At 42.1% G+C, this 23,578-nt stretch overlaps 1 long non-coding RNA gene across 1 annotated transcript in view; it reads left to right on the top strand.

Annotated features, from left to right (window-relative positions):
• The window catches only part of LOC137446422 (uncharacterized), a 115,053-nt gene that overhangs the window by 24,258 nt on the left and 67,217 nt on the right, over positions 1 to 23,578 (top strand). The window contains exons 2-3 of the long non-coding RNA XR_010988645.1: positions 9,426 to 9,557; positions 11,000 to 11,349. This is a non-coding gene — a long non-coding RNA (uncharacterized lncRNA). The remainder of the gene's footprint in view (positions 1 to 9,425; positions 9,558 to 10,999; positions 11,350 to 23,578) is intronic.

The raw sequence follows: 23,578 nt of genomic DNA, 5'->3' as shown, positions 1-23,578 counted from the left end.
CTCTGTTTTGAAGGGTTACAGCTCGGTGGTAAGAATTTGCTGTGGGCTGAAATTTGGCAGTCTCTGCTCAATGGTTAGATTTGAAAATGGAGCTACAAATGCACACCAATTCCTCACCAGCCATCCCCAAAAACTGTGGAGCAGGGAAGAGCCAAAGCTTGTTGAATTTCAGTTTGACGTGACTAAGAGCTGCCACCAGCATCCAAAACTGAGAATTGTGCATGGTGGTAACATCTTGTCTGAGCATCTCTTCCCTTTAGGAAAAGGTTAGAAAATAAGCTGCAAAACAAGGAGGGAAAGAGCTGCCTTCTGGCACTGCAGCCTCAGCAGGTTGCAGCTCCTGAGGCTGTGGGAAGACAATGACCTATGGTATTCGGGAACATGATCAGCTTGCAATGAGAGCTTGGAGAAAAGGAGGAGGGGAAGAGTGAAAGGCTGAAAGTTGAGGAGCAGACAGTGGGGTGTTGTTGTTGTGTCCTTCCCCGCCCCCCCCCCCCCCCCCCCCCCCCCTTTTCTGTAAGTCCTGAGTCATGCTGCCTTCACATTCCCACTTCTTGGCTGTAATGAAAATGGAAAGACTTCCTACTGGGAGCAGGTCCCTTTGTTGCTCAATGGCACTAGGTGGCTGTGGGGGAAATTTGTAACAAGTTGTATAGTATAGAACTACTTAAAAAGAGATAAGCGAGAGGAATATAAAATCTGTCTTTACTGCATTTATCACAGAGTCATTGAATCACAGCATCCCAGAATCACAGAATACCAGGTTAGAAGGGACCTCAAGGATCATCTGGTCCAACCTTTCCTGTGTTAGAAAAGGAGTGCTAGACACTCATGCTTAATTTGTTTTTTAATGGATACTAGAATGAGTGTCCCTTTTCTCCTTTCTCCCTGGTCAGACATCCTGGCAATAGAGTTAAAAAAACCCTTTAATTGCATCATGGACTATAGCTGCAGAGGTTCATTTAGAAAGGATAAGCCTTCAACAGGTTTTTTTTTTGCTGCATGAGCAATTTTTGCTTGATGATTGTAGAAGATGGTGTGGATGTGCAAGGGGGGCTCTAAGTGTGCTCTGCACAGAAGTGTGCACTCTAGGTGGGAGCTGGGAGAATCTGAAGAGGCTTCACCATGCCTTGTGAAGGATGAACAACCTACCAGCAATGCCTTTTGAAAGGAATTCTTTCAGCTCAAGGAACAAAGCTCTGATGTCAAGCTATGGTGTGGTACTTCTGAAGACAGGGTAGGATGTGGTTAATCTAGCCTTTGCAGCTGCTGGTGTTGCATGGATTTGCTACAAAACTCCAGTTCATCACTGCCACTCACAAAATTCAATGACTGTATGAGAAGAAACCAATCATAGTTTTCCGATGAGTAGGCAAATGTAGGAATGTGCTATTTGAAGAGGTTCAGAGAACTTGACAGATTTCTTCTGTAGTTTAAGTGACATTTTAAGGTGGGTGAGTCTCAGCAGATTCCAAACACAACCTGGATTTAGGGTTTCTATGTCCCAGGCTTGTCCTTCCTGTCCTGATCAGCTGAGATCTGTCTGTGTGAACAGCCTTTCCTATGAGAACATGGAACTCTCTTGCTTCATCTCATTCCTGGTTTTGGCCTTCAGAAGGATCTCCCTGGCTGGAAAAAGAAGATAGAAGAATACCATGAATCTTCATTTGCATAACCAAGGCAACAAATTTCTGCCTATAGGGACCCAACAGTCCAATTCAAATCAAGAGCTGGAGAAAGAGGTGTCTCTAAGATGCATTTCAGGCCCTGGATAGCCCAAATTATCCTGTGGACATGCCCCTTCCTTTCTGCTGATTTCCCAGAGGATATAGACATTTGTGTGGCCCCCTTGGGCAGCTAAAGCTAAGGAGGGCCAAAGCATGAGCAAATTGTCTGAATCCAGCAGGGAAGTGTGTAGACAGACATGAGCTAAACCTTTAGTGGTTTCCTTTACCACAAAACCAGCCTTTCTCTGCTGTGCAGTCTCCTGAGTTACTTTACAGGGAGGATCTAAAGTGTTGTATGAAAAGTAAAGAAATTAAATAGCAAGTGTTCCACTTGACCAAAAGGTCAGAGTCTCTGCGATTAAAATGCTTTGTTATTTTAAGATCAGGGAATGTCACATAACCATTATATATAAATGGCAACGTTTTTGTGTGTGCTGACTGCTGAAGAGCATTGTCCTTAGGGTGCCAGAAGAACTCGCCCACCCAAGGCAGTTCCCACATCCTACAAACACGGCTGCATGGCCAGCAGGCAAGGAAACCCTTGCAGCTGGGGAGATTAAATACACTTCTCCTTTCCAGCTCTGTGCCTGCAATATCGTACTTGCACAGTTCTTCTTCGAGTACACTTGTGCTGGTTTTGTTTTCTTGCTCTCTTTAGATGGGGAGTTGGACTAGATGATCTTTAAGGGTCCCTTCCAACCCAAAACATTTTATGATTCTATGAAATTAAAAATTTCACCCCAAAACTGACAGAAAATACATTGACTTCATTAACCAAATTCTTGTTCTGGAAATGCCCCAGTGCTTGGAAAGTGGGTAGCTGGTGGATGGGGCCGACCCAACAACATTGACTTTGCCTTGACATTGACTGGACTTTGTGGATCTGACTCATACAGTGCTGGGATATGACTGTGAGACAAATAAATGTCCACAGAAGGCTGGGATCATATACTTGGGTTTTACTTCTGTCTTCCTAGATCAAGGAAATAATAGCATGAGGTGTCAGTGGATTAATGAAATATTTAATTTATGTGACAGTTTGTAAATAACATTGTTACAAGTGGATTGTATTGCTTTGGACTTTAAGTAATGTTAGAGTTGCCTTTAAATGGTGAAGTCCAGCACATTGGTGGAGTGAAAATGAGAGAAGGTCAGGAAGGTCATTTACAGTTAGAATAAATACCTTGGAGTTCACATAACTCATAACCCCAGTTCTCAAATCCTGCCTGTCATAGAAATGCATTGTAATAAAAATACTGACCTGAAATAAACTCTTTGAATTAGCTGCTTTTTTTTTAGTGTGCCAGGCAGAGCTGGAAATTCAAGGAGGATAAGGTCTGAGGTCCTAACAAAAGAACCTCTCCCTGCTGGCATCACCTAACATGCCTGGGGATGTCTTCCTTTAATGATAAAATGCTTATTTTTCAATTCTACATGCATTTCTTCTCCAATGGATTCTTGAAATTGAACTTAATCTTCTGCTGTGAAGAAGATATCAGAAGGGTCAAAGGAAGGAAAAAAAAAATTCACATGCATCTTTTGGGATATTAATAAACACATACAAAGCTCTATAGCCTGGGCAGAATAGAGCTGTGGGGAGATGATGAACTCTCCTCCCTTCTCTCCTCATTCTTATCCCATGTTCTTATTTTCCCTTTTGCTTAGTGGGAAAAGATGCAAAAAGAGCTATTTGTCCTTTACATGCTGTTTTAAGAGTTGAGGGAGAGTCTTGACTTGCTCATGAAATGATGAATTACAGATTCATTGAGCAATAGGGCTGGAAGATACCTTAGAGACCTTCAGTGCTGGAAATTGCAATGTCTCACCAGATAATCTGTTTCAGCATGTCACCATCCATCTGTTAGAGCAGAGGATCACCCTCTGCCTTGGACCTTCTTCAGCGCTAGGCAGGCTAGGACTTGCTATCTACTGAATGGGAGGTTGGTGAACCTGTTTTTCTCCATGCATGCTGATTATGTGTATTTTGGCACTTGTGTGGTGCAGAGACTTCTGGCTGGACACCTGGTATTCACAACCAACATAAATAGCGTCCAGGAAGTACATTAGAGAGCTCTTCTCCTCCTGATGATGCTCAGGAGATGTAGATGGACTGTTTCAGTTTTCTTCAGCCTTCATGCCTCAGCTGGTGCTGCACTTGGAGATAGGACAGGGAACTCTAGGAAACATGTCCCATGTACTGTATCACCTGATGGGGCAGGTTGTGTTGGGTGGAACTGAGCCACATGAAAGGCTGTAGCTGTGTTCTGTGCTTCTTGTTGTCCTCTTCATCATGGCGAGGTTCTTGATGTTGCACCTTTTCATCAGGTCCAAAAGGCTCACAGCTTGGGTCAAGCATATTCACCTCCTTTTTGTAGTGAGAAAACGTATTTACACCAACCTGGCCATCATGGCAGTTTTGCAGTGTGAACTGTTTAGAATTCCCTGAAAGAGACCTCTCCAGGAAAGAGAATTTATGTTCCCTTATCCCCTCCTACCCCAACACATGACATTATTTCAACACACAACCCACAGGACATGTGAGACATATCACAGATGCCTGCTCACCACGCAGTCTGTACGCTATTTCTACGTTACACACACATGCTGTTTAACAGGCTTCTTATTTTTTAAGAGCAGCCAAAGAATCTTTTACTAACACAAATCTTATTTTCACATGTGGCTCTGTATAATGAATTTTTCAAAGATTTTCCCACCTACTCTAAGTGAAATTACATCTTGAGGAAAGTATAGCTTGATTGTTAATTCTGAGCCATGTTAAAGTTCTTGCATTTTCTGGTTTAATCTAAATTGTTCTTTTGAATGTATTTTACATTAGAATTTGGAAACAGATACAGTCTTTTTCTTTTTATTTGTGTTTTTTAATTTTATTTTATTTTTTCACTCACAGGGTTGAATGCACATATATTATTATGCCTCTCTTTTTGCCATTTACAAAGGCAATGTACACTCTGACAATATCGTGTGCACCAAATCAATGAAATATCCTGTGTTTTCTATTCACATTAAGCCCCTAAAGCACTATGTGCAAATTCCCTCACTTTAATTACACACCTCAGGGATGTGCAGGCCAAAAAGGAGGCAGTCAGACAAAAAAACCTGGTCTCTGCCAAAAGGAAGGAAAAAAAAAAGCCCAACTGGTAAACATTTATTTTCAGCGGGGAAATCTGCTATTAATTCATATAGTGACTTTCCCCAGCTGAAATAATGAAGAAAGCCAAGTGAACCAAATGTTCACAGTGAGCAAACACAAACAGTAGGAAATCAGCCCATCTTGTATTTACATGTTTATTCCATCAGCCTTTGAAGAACGTTTGCTCGATCTTTTTTTTTTTGTGTATGTGTGTGTGTGTTGAGTGTCAACGTTTACTCACACCCCTCCAAGGGGGTGGCTCGTTAGCAATGAAAGGCTTCAACTCTCCTACAGACACACAGATTCAGCTGGTCCCATCTGGAAAAGGAGGGGTTTAAAATGCTAAAATCTGTAGGGTGACTTCAAGTAGCTGCAAAGTCTGAATGTGCACATCTCAGCTGCAGGAATACTTGGTCAGTGCGGCTTCTGGAGGTGCTGGGGGAATGGGACTTTTCTCCTTACCTGTTGAAAATGCTTGCGTTTTCAAACATATCCTCTGTCACCTCTGTGAGGACAGTCCAGCAAAGCTTATCAGGCATGTTGTGAAGAGGTTATGCCCAGATTTCACTATCACAATGAAATGGCCCACATTTGCCAATGGAGAGCTATGGAAACAAAGCGCTGCACCCCATGAGTGCATCAGCTCATCAGTACCAACCAGTAAGTCCCCTGCAGTTCTACAAAAAATGTGTGCGATGGTCAGAGCCTGCTCTGAAAAAGGAAAGAAAATTCATCATTGCTTGGACTATCACTTTCTTAAGGCAGGAAAAGTATTTTCTTTTATTTGAGTGTGCTAATAAAATGAATTCCTGACTTTGGTCCCTTCTGGAAGCACTGAACACACAAGGCTATTTTCAGTAGAATTTTGTAATACTCTATCAGGGCCTATGCAGAAATCCCTTGAATCAGGAAGGAACCCAGTAGTGTCTTAATTTGAAATCGTCCCAGTCCTGGCACTTCTTTGGTTTCATAGTGACCTGTATTCCTGATGGAGCTCTGGGTGCTCTGCACCACGGGCAGAAACACTGGAAGATTTGAAGGCTGATGCAGCTGTTTATCCAGGGCAGAAAGGACAGGGTGGTCCCATAAGTCCAAACCCCTTGACTTTTGCACAGAAAGGGAGAGTCTTTGGAAAGTTTCAAGAGCTATAATTAGTCATTTGAAAGACAGAAGAGCAACTCAGACATTTTTTTCAATTTTTTTTTTTTAATGGGTGGTCAGGCTTCTGCAATGGAGATGGTGTTTGGAAAAGGCCCATGCAAATTCTCTTTCAAAAACATAAACATCAGAGAAACAGTCATAGAATCACAGAATGCACTGGGTTGGAAGGGATCTGCAAAGGTCATCTAGTCCAACACCCCTGAAGCAAGCAGGGACATCCCCAACTGGATCAGGTTTCCCAGAGACCATCAAGCCTGACCTTAAATGTCTCTCCAGGGATGGGGCACCTGCCACCTCCCTGGGCAACCTGCTCCATTCTTCTACCACCCTCACAGTAAAGAATATTCTGGGCTCAGGTATCCACAGTTAAAGCAACAGAGTTAAAAATCTGTTGCAAAGAGTAAAGCAGAGTAAGTTTAACTATGGCTGAGGGTAAACAAATCTGTTTATGGATTAGTGCCTGTGAAGACCCTGAGTATCAATGTCATTCTACTGAAGCAGCACATTTTAAAATGAAATTGTTGGATTTAAATGAAAATCATCTGAAAAGGAAAATGTACATCTGAGCAGAGATGTAGAATGGTAACAGGGTCTCTGAGCTGAAACTTCCTTGTGCTGAGGTTTGAGATGATAGCAGGCTTTTTTTTCAGATATTACTGGGAGGTTTTATCCGTTAACCCCAGTAAGTATAAGCTAGCATCACTCCTTGAGTATTGCTTTTTCAGAATTAACATTAGGATCTACCAAAGCCCTCCCTAAAAATATTTTTAGCAGATACATCATTTTTGTTAGAGATGAATAAATGAATAAAATGTATGTGCAATCTCTCTTTTTCTCCTATTCTATAAGAAGAAGCAATGCCCTATTAATTTTGACAGACAAGTTGGCATTAGCCACTTTAAAATCCAACACAGGATAAAGTTATGCATTACTAGTCTTTCTACATTTTTGTCAAGAGATGAGCATTTTGCCAGATTTTTAATAATACACCGAGAGCTTTGTCAGTCAGTTTGTTTAGCTCTGCGTGGTTATGCCAGTATTTTTCAGCCATCCTGCTGTGTGTACCACTGTCCTTCACTGCTTTTCTAGCTCCTCCCCTGCAATTAGACAAAGTCAACATAGCAGTCAGGCTGAGCAGCCCCGAGGTACCTGCAGCTATCAACAGTCCAGATTCACAGCCTCGATGAACGAGCTTTGCTTATTCACCGTATCACTACCTCAATTAGGACTTTTTATTATATCTCAGCTATTTATCAAAAACACAACAGATGGAATGGATAACACTAACCACTTTTTAAGTTCTCACCTAAGAAGAAGGAGGGGGAAAAATATCCAGAAAGAAATAGGAGCAAATGCATAAGGCAGCTTGCAACCAGGAACCAGTTACCATGCCTACTGAAGCCTATTCTAAAGAATGTGTTGGCTGACACACAGAACTCAATGAAAAGATGAAAAAAATGTGCAGGCAATACTAGTTTGGCAGGGATGGTGGGGAATCTGAGACAGAGCTGCTGGTATGGAAGGATCTCACTGCATGCAATTTGCAAACATGCCAATTCAATGGCATGTGATAGACACTAGATGGAATTTAAAGGTCTTAGGGTCCTAAAGAGCTGGAATCGCACAAGGCAAGTGTGGGCATTAAAAATAGCAATCCTTTTCACCAAACCTTGTGTTTCAGATTTGAATTCAGCACTGTTGAGAGAAATCCCTGCCATTTCTTCCAGGCACATTTGAAAAATGGCCTGGATGCACCTTAGTCCTGCTGTATCTTTACATCCCAGTAAACATGCTGCACCAGAGCTGATGAATTTCCCGAGAAACTCCCATGGCTTTCTTTGTGTGTGTGTGTATGCCTAGAGGGAACTGGCTGCCTAACAGGACTTATACCACAACTCCAGGCAGTTCACTTCTATGGGAATTCAGAATTTTCCTTGGTAGGTAGGGGGAAAATGGGAAGGCAGGCTGAGGACAGGAGGAGAATCACGTGAAGGCTGAATTTCTAAGACAAGTGGTGCAGATGGTTGGATCAAAGTGCTTCACTACAAGTCCACTTTTCTCCCCAAATAAAAATCTGTACAGATTCTTCTCTACCATCTGTAAAAGACTTTTATGTTTTAATAACACTACTCTTTTAAAAAAAAAAAAAAATTGTATTGCATGCATTATTGTTTTATACCAGGAGATAAAGGTTTGAAAAGTTGGGGCACTTGATTGAGACCTTGGAAAAGATTTCTGTAGAAAGGCAGGAGACGACTCATTTCTTAGTGTCTACTCAGTGGCTTTTTTCAGTCCAGCCAAGATGTTGGCTTGGTCTAGGGCCAAGTTCCAATTTCACAGTTTGGATTTAGCAGCAATCTTTTTGAGAGTCATGGTGATTGCAGGAGTTTGGGTCAGTCTGTTCCTGAGTAAGAGCCATACCACTATTTTGGTTTGCACTGGATCTGAACTAGAAAAATTCTTTTTGTTTGGCTCTGACTTGGTCCATGCTCATCTGTATAATAACCTAAGGGCAGATCTTCATCTGCTGTGGACTGATGAAACCTACTTGACACAAAGCACTTGCACCATTTCACATCAGCTCCCCTATCAGTCCCAATTGCACCACGTGGTGTAGCAAATTCATGTCTCCTAGCAGAAAGCCACTGCATCCTCACCAGACCCCTTGCCCACCACTATCAGGCACTGCTGTATTCAAAACTGTCAGGGTCCAAAACAAAAAGAGGTGGCATGTTGTTTTATGAGTGATGAGAAGATGCATGAGTGTGAGAGCACTGAAAATGTTACATACAGGTTTTTTTAAACTTTATTCTGAAGCATCTGTGTTCAGCTCTGACCAAAGACAGGCTTTCCCCCTTAATTGGAAGGTTTCTGCCACATCCTTTGCACAGTGACCCACTCTCCTTAGAAGGATGATGAGTGTTCCCAACACAGCCTTGCTCTATCCTGTTACTAGGACACTCTGAGGATGTAGGAGATGTTAAGGCTGAGAAGGAAAGCTCATCCAGGTCCCCAGTTTCACAAACAACATGATAACCAGTTTATTTAAGCATCATACTGTCATCTTGAAACCAGGTTTATGAAACTTTATCCACTTTTTCTTGGCTAGAAAAGGGGCATATGGTTCCTTGAGTCCAGGTGGGAGATATGGTGTCTTCTGGAGCCCAGAGGAGGGTCTTGGGCCTCTCCTAACCACCAGATATTCCCTCCTAGTCAGCAACTCCATGCAACGGCATAACTATTTTGCATCCTGTGTCACTCTTCTTTTGCTATAGGCAGCCAAAATACTTCAACTAGACAGCAGATGCTATCAGATAGCTGTGTCTTGACATTGTAGGCATACATGCACATGTGTTTTGAAAGATTGTGTCTTTTTATGGTTCTAGGCTCAATGGGATCAAATTATCATATACTTTCCTGGATGGGGAGAAGTGAGGTTTTCTGTGTGCCATTAATGACTGCAAACTTGGCATGTTGTGAGGTCTTCTGGAAGAGTATTGAGGGAGGCTCTGTGATGGGTGAGTAGCCAGAGGGACAACTGTGCTTGTGTCATCTGCCTTAGACCAGAGGATGTGTGTGGATTAATATATGTTTGGATTGGAGAATCTCACATGGAAAGATATCAAGTCTTATGAGAGAATCTCCAGCAGTGGAGACTCCACTGCAACACCTGACCATTTGCTCTAGTCATTAGTTAACTTTCCAATTTCTTCTTCATTTCAGCAGGCTGTTCCCACTCCAGGTCCTAGGCCTGGAGGTGTTTGTGGGACTGGTGCATCTGAGGGCCTTGAGCTACTCAGGAGGAATTTTGGACAGGCTAAATAAGGCTCAAGGAGGTCATGAGTTCAGATAATTGATTCCATTTTTCATCTTCTAGTCAGGGAACCTGATGGATAGAAGCCATGGCTTAGTAATCACAAGGTCATGGGTGACAGGTTGGACTTGATGATCCTTGAGGTCTTTTCCAACCTTATTGATTCTATGATTCTATGATTCTATGTTGCCAACCTGACCTGGAAAGTTGCCAAGGATGGGACAGCTACCACCTCTCTGGGCAGCCTGTGCCAGTGTTCCACCACTCTCAAAATACAAAATTTTGTCCTTATTTCCAGTCAAAATCTCCTCTCTTTTATTTTAAAACTATCACCTCTTGTCCTGTTGCAACAGGGTCTACTAAGAAGTCTGTCCTCATAATTCTTATAAGCCCGTTAAGTACTGAAAAGCCACAATAAGGTTTCCCTGGAGCCTTCATAGACTTCTGCTGCTGCTGGGCTTAGCAGGCATGAAGCTGGCTCAGGTGGCTTTGCACCCACAGTATAGATATGTCATAACTTCAGCACTGATCTTTCTGCTCTTGACAGCTATAATACATGACAAACTTTGACACCTCAAGAAGAGAAGTAGCTGGGTTGTTAAGGGACTGGTCAAACATGTTATCCCAGTATGCTGAGGAGTCTGTGGGATTGCTATCTCCAGCTGGAGAGCAGTGACCTGGCACAGCCCTTTACAGTGTTTGACTGTTTATTGGAGTGACTCATCTTCTTTAGCTTATTAATTCTTTCCTCATAGCCCACTGTTAGGTAGAAATTGCTTTTTTTTTTTCAGATGGGGAATTCCCACCAGGGATGTTGCAGGCCGTATGTACTCTATCTAATTTCAGCAGCTAACCTAAGCCCCAGGTATAGTTATTGGGCAGAAGCAGAGATGTCCAGAGAACCTGAGGGAGGGAGTCCTTTCCTCAATTGCCAAGCAGCATCCTGTACTCTTCTCTTAGGGATCCACTGTAAAGGACAAATTGGCCCCAAAAGTCACTGTTTATCCCTATACCACTGTCATTTATTTTGTAGCCCAAAAGCTATGGATCAATCCATAAACTCCTTTGGATTTATTTTCTACTAGTTCTAAGATTTCCTTCTGTGATTGTGATCAGGCTTTTTTTTTTTTTTCTTTTCTTTTTTAGCAGGGATGTCTTCTCTCAAATGCCTAAGTCACGGGGTAGAACTGTTGATAATACAAAATATAAACAAAATGGAAGATAACCCTTCCAGTCAATGATAGCCAGCATGGATTTGCCAAGAACAGACAATTTCAAACCACTGGATGTGATTTGCATATGAAATGGCCAGACAGCTTCACCAGAAACAAGTTATCCAGAAGCAGTGTTAAAAAGGACGACTGTCCTGCATGGAGGCCTTCAGGAGTTTGAGCCCATGTTCTAGCCAGTGGAAGAGGGAGTGGTTACTGATTACACCAACTTGATGAGGCACTGCAGCTACACTGAAGTGGAGGATCAGAACTGAAAATCTCTTGGTGAGTTCAACATGGAGCAGAGAATCCTGAAAGGGAGAGATGACAGCGGTTGTCAAGCATGTACAAAGCTGTTATGAGGGGGTTGAGACTGTTCTGCATGTGTAGTGTTAGGATATGAAGGAAAGAGCATCAGGTGTGGCCCTGGGGTTCAGCTTAGATGTTACAAAACACTTCCCATGAGTGGAGAGAGAGCAGCTCTGAGACAGGTTGCCTGGAGGAATCCTGAAGCTTTTTAACTGCATGTTACATAAACATCAGTCTGAAAAATAAAGGTGGGGGAGACGGATGAACTAGGTGGTTTCTTGGTGTCCTTCTCCATGTTGTTTCTTTGTAGTTTCATTGTGTATTGCAAAGTTATCTTTTTTTTTGTTTGTTTTCATTAATCTGCATAGAAACCTATTTTATTAATCTCTTTCAGTGCATTCACCACTATAATTAAGGGAAATTCAGCTTAATGTGCTTAAATGCTGCAAAATGCCATGTGATATCCAAAATTGCCTGTCAGTACGTGGATGCAGGGGATAGATTTTGTTGCATGGCATATATCTGTGCCTAGGCATAGTAGTTGGAGTTTTCAGGGTTTTATTTTCTTTCTATTCTGCTTCTTGGCTAGCCATAAAACTTCAGACATAGTCAGGTAAAGCCTGGCTCTATTTTAATCAAGAAATTGTGGCACACAAAGAAAGATTTTTCAGGTGTGTTCAATTAAAAGCTTTGATTAAAAAGGATATTTTGATACAAATCCACTTCTGTATCAGCCCTTCACAGCAAAACATAAATACTAAAGGCAAAACAGTAGCAATTCCTTTTCCTTTTCATGCAAGACCTGATCCTGCACCTGGGGATGTTGATGTGAAGAACCAAGCCAAAGTGAGAGGTGTGCAGACACATGGCAGTGAATGTGTTACCACTGCCAGCATCAAATTAGCTCTGGCTAGAACATGCCACTGTGGGGTAGATCTCTCTGAGAGGTTTTTATCAGCATGAAAGATAGCCATATATATTTTTGTGGTTTCAGGGAAGTGTATTGAAGGTTCCCTTGTCCCTCAGTTTTGAGGTGCAACACAGCAATGTTGTTTGTTCTTTTCTAAAGGCCTTCTGGGGCCAGATGTAGCAATGGTGCAAATGGACATCAGAAGAAGGATGGTTGGGTGTCTGTGTCAAGTGCATCATGGCTTACAAAGGGAAAGGGGAATTAATCTATGTGATTTTTAGACTGTGGTTGGAAAAAATACGATATTTGATGGCCATCTTCTTGCATCAAACTATTTGCTGTGCCACACACAGGAATGGGACTGTTATTTTTCAGGCAATGATATAAATAGGTTAGGGACCAGATCTGGGAGTAAACCTTTCAGGAATATTCAGGGGTTTGAATCCAGATCCTTAACAAAAATTCAATATGTTTGGTACAAATAAATAGGGTGGAACAGAAGGAAAGTCATGGGAGTACTTTAATTAGTATTGCCAGATGATCACAAATGTGCTCCTGTTTATGTCTTGACTGGCTTGAATGGTGAGCATGGAGCCTGCCTACATAGTGGTATCTGCCACCAAATACCACTACGGATGTATCTTGATGTGTCATGGCAGAAAATGTCATTTTGAATGGAAATCTCCTTCCCTCTGACCACCAGCCACAAACACCAGCCATCTTCAAAGTGCCTTCCTTGCGCTGAAGTCAATGTGAATTATGCTATTGACTTGAATAAGAGCATTCAAATCAGTGGGAAAAAACCCCAACGTATATGCTCTGGGGAGGGGGTGGTGTCAACAGGGCATCTTGAGTTAATTTCAGATTTGTTTTTAAGACTACAGCTGAGTAGAAACACTGCTTTGTAGGGAGAGCATACTTAAATTAACCTGCAATCATACCAGCAGATGTAAAATGGAAACAAATGTATTATACATCACTGTCTTGGACATTAGTTCTGAAACTGCCAGTGATCACACTCCACTTCAAAGAGACCCTCTACCAGGGACTTGGCTGGAAAGATAAAGCCCTGGCTATTTACCTTCTGACCTTGGTTCAAGACTAAATTGAGAATCTAAATGAAAGTAGTTTGGTGGTCTCAGCTCAATCCCTGGTAGACAGTTGTCCATATCACAAAAGCACCATCCCTAGTTTAACACAATTTGGCACGGCCGGCCTTCTCTGTTCAGGAGAGACCCTGGGCTAAATTAACACAGAGACTAAATTACATCTCATATGCCATCATAGAGATGTCAGTCTTCGAAATGGTGCCTTAGAATAGCAGCCTGTGTGGATGCTCTCCAAACTGGCTTCTGGATAAAGAAATCTGTTTTCAGAGCTGCCACTTTCAAGCCTATTGCTTAAGCCAAAAACGAAAATAAAAGCAAATCACAACACAGGCTTTTTAGGAACTTGTACTTAGAATGAGGATGATGATCTTGGAGAGATTAAAATATACATTATAAGCATTTACTGAAATAGCTGAAATTCTACAGATTATTTTCTCTGATTAAAACATCTCCTGAGCCATGACCCTACATTGCAGTGATTACATACCTTTTAAAATTATTGTTGTTACTTGCTAGAAAATCCAAAAGAAGAGATACTGCTACACAAATGTTCAAGGAGTCACTTGATAAATATACATATTTATCATTTGCTCATACCTATCTAATCAATCAAATAGATTAAGTGCCTGATATTGTAAACAGCCACAGTTATATTTAAACAGGAGTTATCAAAATATTTACATGTAAATATACCTGCAAATATTATCGGGATATGATTATCCAGTACATGATAATGTGTGATGGATGTTGTGATCTAAGGAGCATGACATAAATATAACATTTATAGCATGCATGCATTCTAATGAAAGCTGCAGAAGCTCTAAGTGGAAGCCCCACAAATCAATAATGAGGTCATTACAACAAGGGAGAAGGAAGCCTGAATACAATGCAGGAAAACAATGTCATATACTCAGTTCTACTCTAATTGTCAAATGTCTTTTGAGCAAGCCGAGAGGACAGATGGTGTAGCGGTTTCCTTGCTAGCCTCTGACTCCTGCTCACTTTCTGGCTCTTCCTTACTCTTTATGCCTGACTTGGGTCACATTGCTGGGGCTGGATCTTCATGTTTTCCAGCTCTTTGAGGTTGTAAAGATTAGTAATAATAAGTATTGCTATTAGTGAATATGGATGAAGATGGGAAGTAGCCTGACAAACATAATCATAAATGCTCTTTATGCCTGTCAGCCTCAAAAAGCTTTATAAATGCTTCACTTATGCAGCACCTGCTGCTGCAAAGCCAGAGGTGTCATCCCACCAACATGATATGCCTGGGGAAACTGAGGCAAAAAGCTGTACAAGTAATTTTCAGAAAGTCACACATGGAGGCTGTAGATCAGCTTCTGTGTTGGCAATTGATAAATCCTTCTTTTCCTCTTCCCAGAAATACCATGGAAATAGGAGGGAAAAAAAATCTTCCCTGGTACAAGGATTGAGGCAGCTGGCACACTTAATCTGACAAGGTCAGGATGGGGATGTCGTAGGGGATATTGGTAAACTGCTGCAAATGAAAAGATGATACAAATTCATCAGGCAGTGACAGAAAAATGTTTTCTTGCATCAGGCCCCACATACAGCATAAACTCCATCTGCTCAGGTGCTGCAAACCCTTGTACCTGTGAGCAGCTTTCTGCACCATGATTGTTCAAAAGATTTATTTTTTTTTTGCTCCTCCAAACCATAAATTTGCAAGGCTAGAAGCCCAGCTTGCAACAGAAGTAGTTCTTACACTACTGGAAGAAAGGCCACACTCCAAATCCTGCTGAAGGGCTCCCATGGAGCACACCCCTCCTAGTAAGGAAGCATCCTATATTCTATACCCAATTTTTAAACCTGGGTGGTTCGAATGTGTCTCTGGGCCAGTCTGACGGCAGAGGTATTTCATGTTGCATGCCCAAGAGGAATCAAAATGGTCACACAATGTAATTTTGATGCAAGGAGTTAACTTTGCGTAAGAGGATGATAAGGTGCATGCTCAGCGGCAGGTTTGTGGGCTTCATTTTGCTAGAAAATGGTTCCAGTGCACCCTGCACTGGTCCCCATATGCTATTCTAGACTGGTCTGTCATAAAAATCCCCCATTTGTGCTCACAGAAACAGTGACCCCACAGAAACATATGCTTCTCAGACAGACCCAGACTTTACGGCATAATAAATGCGTTTGGGGAGATGCTGTGCCCTGCTGCTCCTAAATGCCTGGGCTGGTTCAGCCCCAGGCAGGATTGGGCCTTTTTGTACACATGGTGCTTTCACTGACATCAGTGAGGGTTCGGAGCTTGAATCCAAAGACATACATGGGGCTGGCAGGAGGCCGGGGCAGGGGTCTAATCTCCCCTGACTGTGCATGTGAAACCGCTATTAATCTTAATGGGAGTGCCACACACTCATCAAGGGAAGAATAGATGAAAGGGAGAATCACAATAGATCATTAGATTAAGCAAATAAATATAAATGAATATTCGTTTGGCCTTTAAAAATATTTTTGGTGACGGTAATGCAAATGTTAGGAACGTTCTTTCAAATATAAAGCCCTCACAGACCATATCCTTCCTTCAGTGAGTCAATGAAGAGTAAGAGGGAAATAGCGCTTGCCCGTGTACCTCTCTTGGGGTGTTCAAGATGACCTAGCTTATGCTAAGTGCTTCTAATACACCATGGAAATAGATTTGTTTTATTTCTTCCTAGATTCTGCATTTTAAAAAATGGTATTCCCTGCAATTTTTCTTTCCTTCCCCATGTGTAATGGATGATAAAATCCTTCCTCCAGTTTGCGTTATGGAAACAGGATGAGCCCCACAGAAGGAACAGTGCTGGAGGAGGAGGAGGTGTGGGGAGGTCTGGATGTGCAGCAGCTGAGCAATGCTCCTCCGAGGGGATTTCATCCCTGCTCCTTACAGCAAAACCAGCCAAAAAAGCAAGAGGGGCTCTTCTGAGTAACTCCCATCATGGGGCAAACTGGAAATTTCCTCCTGGTTATCACCAGTCCTCTGGAATACAAAATGGGAGGAGGTAACTTTGCCTTTGCTTCGGCCTTTCTGGAATGATATAAATCAATACAAGAGGGTTCACAGCACCAAAGCATGGCCTGATCCTGCACCTGGCTCACTGGGATGGAGGCAGAAAGGAGCTGACTGCAGGCCTGGAGGGAATTGGGAATATTGTCCTGCAGGGATGTTGAATCTATTTGCTTCTAAATCCACCAAAGAAGAGCAGGTCTCATTTGAAACGCTGATATCCAGAAAGCGGCACATAGGTTTTATTAAATTTCCATGTCCTTAAAACTCAGCAGAAGGGCAGGAGCAGAAGTCTATTTCTAACCTCTCACAAACACACTTACATTAAGAAGTTAGCCACCATGGGCTGTATCATACCACCATTTTTTTAAAGCAAAAATCAATGAAGAACCCTGCCTAAAATCAATGGGATAATTTGCCACATTAGTATTGCTTTCGAGCTGACTCGCAGCAGCCTAACAGTGCTTATTTTTGTTAAAGATAGCAACATTTTTGCCCAAGTAATGCTCATAGGTCTTCTCCTTTCTTCTCATGTTATGGCACAGGACAAATATGATCTTTACTGGCTTGGAGGAAAGAAAACTTGTGCAAAAATGTTAACGAATGAAAATGCTTTCCTGTGAGAAATGCTTCCCCATTAAGATCCTGCGTGATGAAGTGCCATGACTCTCTGCTGTGAATAATTTTCGCCTGGTCTGTCGTCTCTTCCAAATTATTTACTATGTGCAAAGTCAGCCAGAATTCAGAAGAAATTGGGCTCATCGTGACGTAACAGGAGATGTGTGGGAACAAAAGGGCATTCCTTTATCCTTGCTTGCAACCCGAGCTCAGAGGTTTTGAAAGCTTCCCAGGTCTTCCACCAAACTCCTACCCCCTCTTTTTTTTTTTTTTTTTTTTCCCTTTCTTCCCCCCCCCCCCGCCCCCCCTTTTCTGCAAAGTAATTAATATAATCTCATCATCAGCCCTTATGCAACTGCTCACCTCAGCTTCTCTCTTAGGGTAAAAGCGGTCATCCTGGGAAGCCGGCAGAGCTGCCCTGAAACACCACTGCTCTCCCCCTGCCCCGGGTATGGCTTCAGAGGATGTTTTTAAAGGCAGATCAAGTTGTAAATGGCAGGGATTTCTTCCAACAGCCCTTGTTGGGCTGGCAGACCCTGAATTTACGCCCGTCCTCACTGTCCTGCGTGGGGCTGGATCTTGGCGGCTGCCCTGAATAAGGCTTTTGCAGGAGACAGGATTACTCACACGAGTAACAGCTTGCAGGGATTTGGCCTCCCCTTCCTGCTCGAAACACAGGATTTTTTAAAGCATAATTAAAGCAATGCTACAAGCAATGGCTATCTGCATGCAGCCTCTGGCATTTTTTACATTGCATGGGTAAAATAATATGTCCCGGTTAATTTGAGGGGAGGGTTTGTGGCTGCTTTTGAATGTCCCTAAAGATGGCTAAGCACAAGGGGGAAAACAAAAAAAAAGAAAAACGGAGGTTGTGCAAGGAGAAATATTCAGGTTTCTTGTAGACTGCTTCAGCCAGAGAGGATGATGTGGGGAATTCCCTCACCTTTTGGTACAGCATTAAAAGGATGTGATAGGGAGCTGGTGTAATCCTCGTCAATAAATGCAATAGTCAGCAAGCAAAATCATCATAGTGCACACAGAAATTCAGCCTTCATTTACCATATGGAACAGCTGGGAAGAGTTTCAAAACTTTTCCTCCTCCCCATCCTTCTTAGGGTTGTTTTTTTTTTTTTCATAGGCACAGAAAACAAAAGAAATAAAACAACCTGACAACTTCGTGTGTTGTCTTGTGACTAAAAAAAAAAGAAAAAGCCTGTGAAGTATCACTGCTATGTTTTAGTCTAATGCTACTTCTATCTTTTATCCTTTTTAATTAGAAGGCAAATTCTCAGACCGCCAGGCCTAATCCCTACACAGTGGAACAAAGCCCAGCAAAGTCTTTGAACACTGCCCAGCCAGGCAGCACAAACCCTAGTAACTGTTGGCAGTAGGGCTAGGACTCTGACCCTCATCTTAGCCATTCTCTTCCAGCCCCTGATGCTCCCTGCCCTTCGAAACCTTGTCTGTTGTTCTTCTGTTTGGACTGAAAAGACAAAAGGGGAAACAATGTGGGAAACCTAGAGGATTGGCTAGGTGGGATGCGGGGGAGCTGCTGACGGATAGGAGAAAGTAAATGGAGTTTCACGGGAATGGACACAGTGGGGAGAATTGGATCACCAGATTATGTCTTTAGGTTCAAGAAATTTCTTCATCCCTCACTAAATCTTTTCATTGACAATGCCACTTTTAAACAATTGTTGCATTTCCAATTACTACAGGAGTGTTCAAACAAATGGCAAAACCCTTAATGAAAAGTTTGCTCATATTTTAAACTTTGGAGATCAAAATCCATAAAACAAATAGCTTTTACATGAGTTTCACTCAGACACTTACATCCCCAAATTATTTACACTTGTGATATTTCCAGTTGAGAGCATAATTTGTGCCTAGTCAAGCAAAACACGCAAATACATATAGATACAGGAATTTCCAGAGCTGCCGGGCACGCCGCAGAATAAACATTTTGACTAAGATGGGCTCATGTCAAGCAAGCCAATATTACAAAGCTCTGCCTGCTTTCTATTATGTTGGCTAACTACAAATCATTAAGACACAAAACAACAGATGTGGCTACCATCACTCGAAATATTTTCCAAACTGCGTCTATGCATGTCAGCGTAAAAGCCTGAATTACTGCAGTGTGCAGGGATGTTGTGAATGTGGTGATGTGAATATTTCAGTGTATGTATATCATACTTCACTGCTACACCTAAGGAGGGTAATTTTGAAAAATAAATCTAGCAGAAAAAAAAATACAACAACCCCTCTGAAATATGAAATTTCAGACAATTTTGCTTTCCCTTTAAAAATCTGAGGCAGAGCTTGGCTTTCCTCCAGCTGATGTAAAATGGGATACCTCCTAAATTTACTCCCTGGGGAATTTGGCCATTTTCCTTCTTTTTTTTTTCTTCTTCTTTTTAAAAAAAATATTTTTAGTTATATAGAGTAGAATTTACAATGGACATTTTCTGGTTTTGAAAAGACTAAGTCTGTTTGGGGAAAGGGGCATAAGCTCCTCAGATATTTAGGCACTTTTAAAGACATTTACCCTAAATCCTTACACTCATAGGCACTCACTTTTGAAGGCTAAAGTGGTGGTGTGTTTTTAAAGCAATTTAGTTAAACCAGTGCAAAACTCTTTGTGGACATCATAAATCAATTTAAACCTGGCTTATGCCTATTTAGCTTAGTTTAGCTACTAAGTGTCTTAAGCTAAATTGATAAGCCATTTTTAAAGCCATTTAAGAATGTCTACACAAGGCTTTGTGCCAGTGAACTTAAATCAATTGAAAACCAATTTTAGCCAGTACCATTTTGAGTGTAGACAAGATTAGGCATCTTGAATGGGAATCTGTGCTGATCCCATGTTTTCCTTGTAACACCTCTGATTCCCAGATCACAAGGCTGAGACCCTAAGTTGGGCAACCAGTGTTGTGCTATGAGTGTTGTGTTTCTGGTAGCATTTTTTCAGTCTTGCTGGGATTGTGCCGTTGATCTGCTTTAATCAATATCTCCCCAATGGCTTTTTCTGAGCTGATCTCTCTTGTGCTTGGTGAAATGTTCATTGTGTCCTTTCATTTGTACAGTTTTGGTTCTACTAGAGGATGTAGAAGACACAGAGTGATCAATACTGTGTTGCAAGGTCACTCCAAGGATCTCCTCCCAAACAGGCTTACTGCTTGCATGGACCAGAAGCTGCAGGCATTGGCTCTATGGTGCTCTCTATGAGCAGAAGTGCCTGCACAAGCAGTTTGATGGGTAAACAAGGGCAGATATTTCCTCTGGGGTGACAAAAGTTGTGACTTAGCTTTGCAAACTCCACCTTGATCTGCAGGACCAGGATAGGAGACACCCCAGTGTGCAGAGACAATAAAAAGAAAGTGCTGAGATCACTTTGGCTTGGCTGATGCAGGTCTTTCTTGGTTTGGGGCATCCAAAATGGCCATGGAGATGGTGAAGGGCCTTTTCGTTCTCCTTGGAGAACTACTTGGGGCTGCTTTCCCTAAGATGGTATTGAAAGGTCACAAATGTGGGTTATAGACACAATATTTGCCTTTAGACCTTGGTCCTGTCACACATCTCATTTGGAGGGGACCCAGATGACTGCAAACACTCCTGGAAAAAATGCATCAAAGGCTGACACTGTCTTCTCCATCACTGACTTCTGTATGGATCAAACATGGTGAACCACAAGCAGGTCTAGACTCAATTCAGGCAGGCATGAAAGGATGGGCAGATTTTAAGCTTGCGTGTGACCTCAAATGCAGTGTCATGACTCCAAAATTTAAATCTAAGCATGCCTTTAAGTACTTTCCTGAGCTGAATCCAGATGGGCTTCTACTCTTAATTATCAACGTTGCATGCTCAGGCAAGGGTCACCTCGAAACAAACCACAGTTGTTATTGTGTATGTGCATCTCCAGTTCATCTCCTCTCAGGGTGGGAACTCAGTATAACTGCCATGGATGCCTGGGGTAAAGTGGTTTTGAGTGATGAGACTGTGGCCATGAGGACCTTGGGTGAGGGTGTTGTGCTCCATCAGTGCAACACAAGCAGCTGTGTCTGTCTGTGCCAGACATCTCTGAGTCTCTGCTACTGTCAGGTGGTAATAGGGTTTGTTATTCAAATCTAATCAAAGGCTGGGATGATGGGTTTTTGTTATTGTTGGGGTTTTTATGTGTACCTGTTGCCAAATTTATGTTATTTTTTCAACGAATTGACCAATTGAAGAAAAATCCTGCAAATTCTGACCAAATTATAGTCAGATTTAAACTCATGAGAAGAACTACCATTTGTCCTACCCTGGCATGTTTTGTTCACTGCAGGTGGTGCTTTACTGTCATACACAGGGTCTGTCACATGGTCACTGTGTGTTTAGTTTCTACATTGGTTTTGCCCAGAAGAAAAAGAAGCAGATGAATAGAGACATTTCCAGTTTTCTTCATTAATAAAATATCCTTAATAGTGGATAACATTGATGTGATACCCCATAATGTATAACTTTTTATTTTCCATCACTGTATCACAGGCAATTCCATTCCTTCCTCAGCATGAGGCTACTCCTGTGCCACCATCCACATATGTGTGGTGGAGAGAAGCTTACAAGTTCTTCTTGTAATTGTACTGGGCACACATTTCCAAATGTTTTTCCATGCCATTAATCTTCATATCGAGTGCTCTAATCTGTTTACAGCGCACAATACGTGCTACTCCCCGATAAAAATCTTTTATACATCTTTGGGCAAACAGTATGAATAAATAATGGCCTATTTCCATATTGCTATATAAACAGCCTACTGTAAATTTATGTCATTCTTTTTTTTTTTTTTTTTTTTTTTTTCCCTAGCCTCACTGCATCTCTCATGGGGTGGAGCCTCCTTGCCCTGGAGTGAAAGGGATCAAAGATAACATTCTTCTCTGTCTGGGTGTACTTTGTGGACCTGCCTCCCAACCGCGGGATGAAAGGAACTTGCTAAACTGTTGCCATTTTGCAACATCTGCTATAATTCCCCTAAATCCAGATTTGTCTGACACAGAGAGCTCCTGTTCTTACATCATTGCCATGTGACAGTGTAACACCAGTCACATCAATCTTGAGGATTCCAGCTCCGGGCGATGATAATATGAAGAAAACCTTTTTTGCCTAGGGCAAAACACTTGTAGCAAAGTATTATTCATCTGGCCAATTTAAATCTTCTCTCAAAAAGGTACCCAGAAACATATGCAGCGTGCCTTTGTAAAAGGCTTGAGCTGCTCATAGGCAAATGACCTGAACCAAGAGTACAAAACCCAATGTCCTAATTAATTACTGCTAAGCAGCTCTGATACACAGAAAAGAAATGCTGGTACTAATCCTTAACCCTGTCCTACATTCTTAAAATAGCCAAAATATTGCTGACAGCTAGGAAAACAAAATTGCCTCTGATTTAAAGGTTTTTGACCCCAGCTTAAAAAAAAAAGATAGGAATAAAATATTTGAAAAGAGTGATTTTGGAAAAGCCGTGCTGGAGCACATTCTTTGGCTCCAGCGTGGCATGGTCCCCTCTTTTGGGAGGCAAACAGTACCAGGAAAGCAAAGCCCAGCTAAAACCTCTCTGGGTCTGTGTCTCCCTTTGCTCTGCAGACCTGCAAGGTTCCTCGATGCTGAGTTGTTTCTCCTGATGAGCAAACGTTGTCTGAATGTAACTCTTAATTTATAACTGGGCAAAATAACCTCAAAATATGTAAAGGCAATGCCATTAGTGTCCCGCTTACTGAAGCAGATGCTTGGAGCATTTATTGGGACATAATCCTTCAGTTTGTAGGCAATGATGCTGAAAACTAGATTCAGTGTCAACTAATGACAGCCACGTTTTCATACCAGTTCTCTGGGTATAGAAGCTTGGTCTACCAGTGGGGAAACTCTTGTTTTACAAGTCTGGGTGTGTCTCAAGATGGAGCTGGTCAGTGCTGAGTGGAAAAATGGTCCTTTTGTGCTTTGGGAGGGCAAGGAGGAATCTATTTTAGAAAGGAAGCAGAACATCGGTTAGAGGGAGAGGATGGCCTGCACTTTCCTTTAGAAATGTTGCTGTTTTCAAACGTGGAGATGACCACATCCCACAGAAACAACCTTTTGGTCATTTCAAATGAAATGTCTGGGGCACCTATTTCTGTGACCACCTCACTGTTTCCACATGTATTTTCATATCTCAGCTAGGCAGGAAAATGTTATTTTCTCTATTTTCAAGTGAGGAAAGGATTCTAGGAGCTCATGTTCCCCACATCCTTAGGCACATCCCCAGCCACAGCCATAAACTGATGCCAATTAATAACCATCTCACATAAGTGTGGCTCTGTTTAGCAAAGGACTTTCCATGAGGCTCAATTCCCTGGAAAGAGTAGCACAAACCTACTGTAAATTTTAGAATTATAGAGCATTTGGGGTTAGAAGGGACCTTTAAAGGTCATCTAGTCCAACCCCTCTGCAGTCAACAGGGACATCTTCAACTAGATCAGGTTGCTCAGAGCCCATTGCAACCTGACTCGGAATGCTTCCAGGGACAGGGCATCTACCACCTCT

The sequence above is a fragment of the Melanerpes formicivorus genome, unplaced genomic scaffold (genome assembly GCF_026170545.1).
Source record: "Melanerpes formicivorus ecotype bairdi unplaced genomic scaffold, bMelFor1.0.p_v2 SCAF_17, whole genome shotgun sequence".
Lineage (NCBI taxonomy): Eukaryota > Metazoa > Chordata > Aves > Piciformes > Picidae > Melanerpes > Melanerpes formicivorus.
Note: the sequence above shows the minus strand (reverse complement) of the source record. Positions and strands in the feature narration are given on the sequence as shown.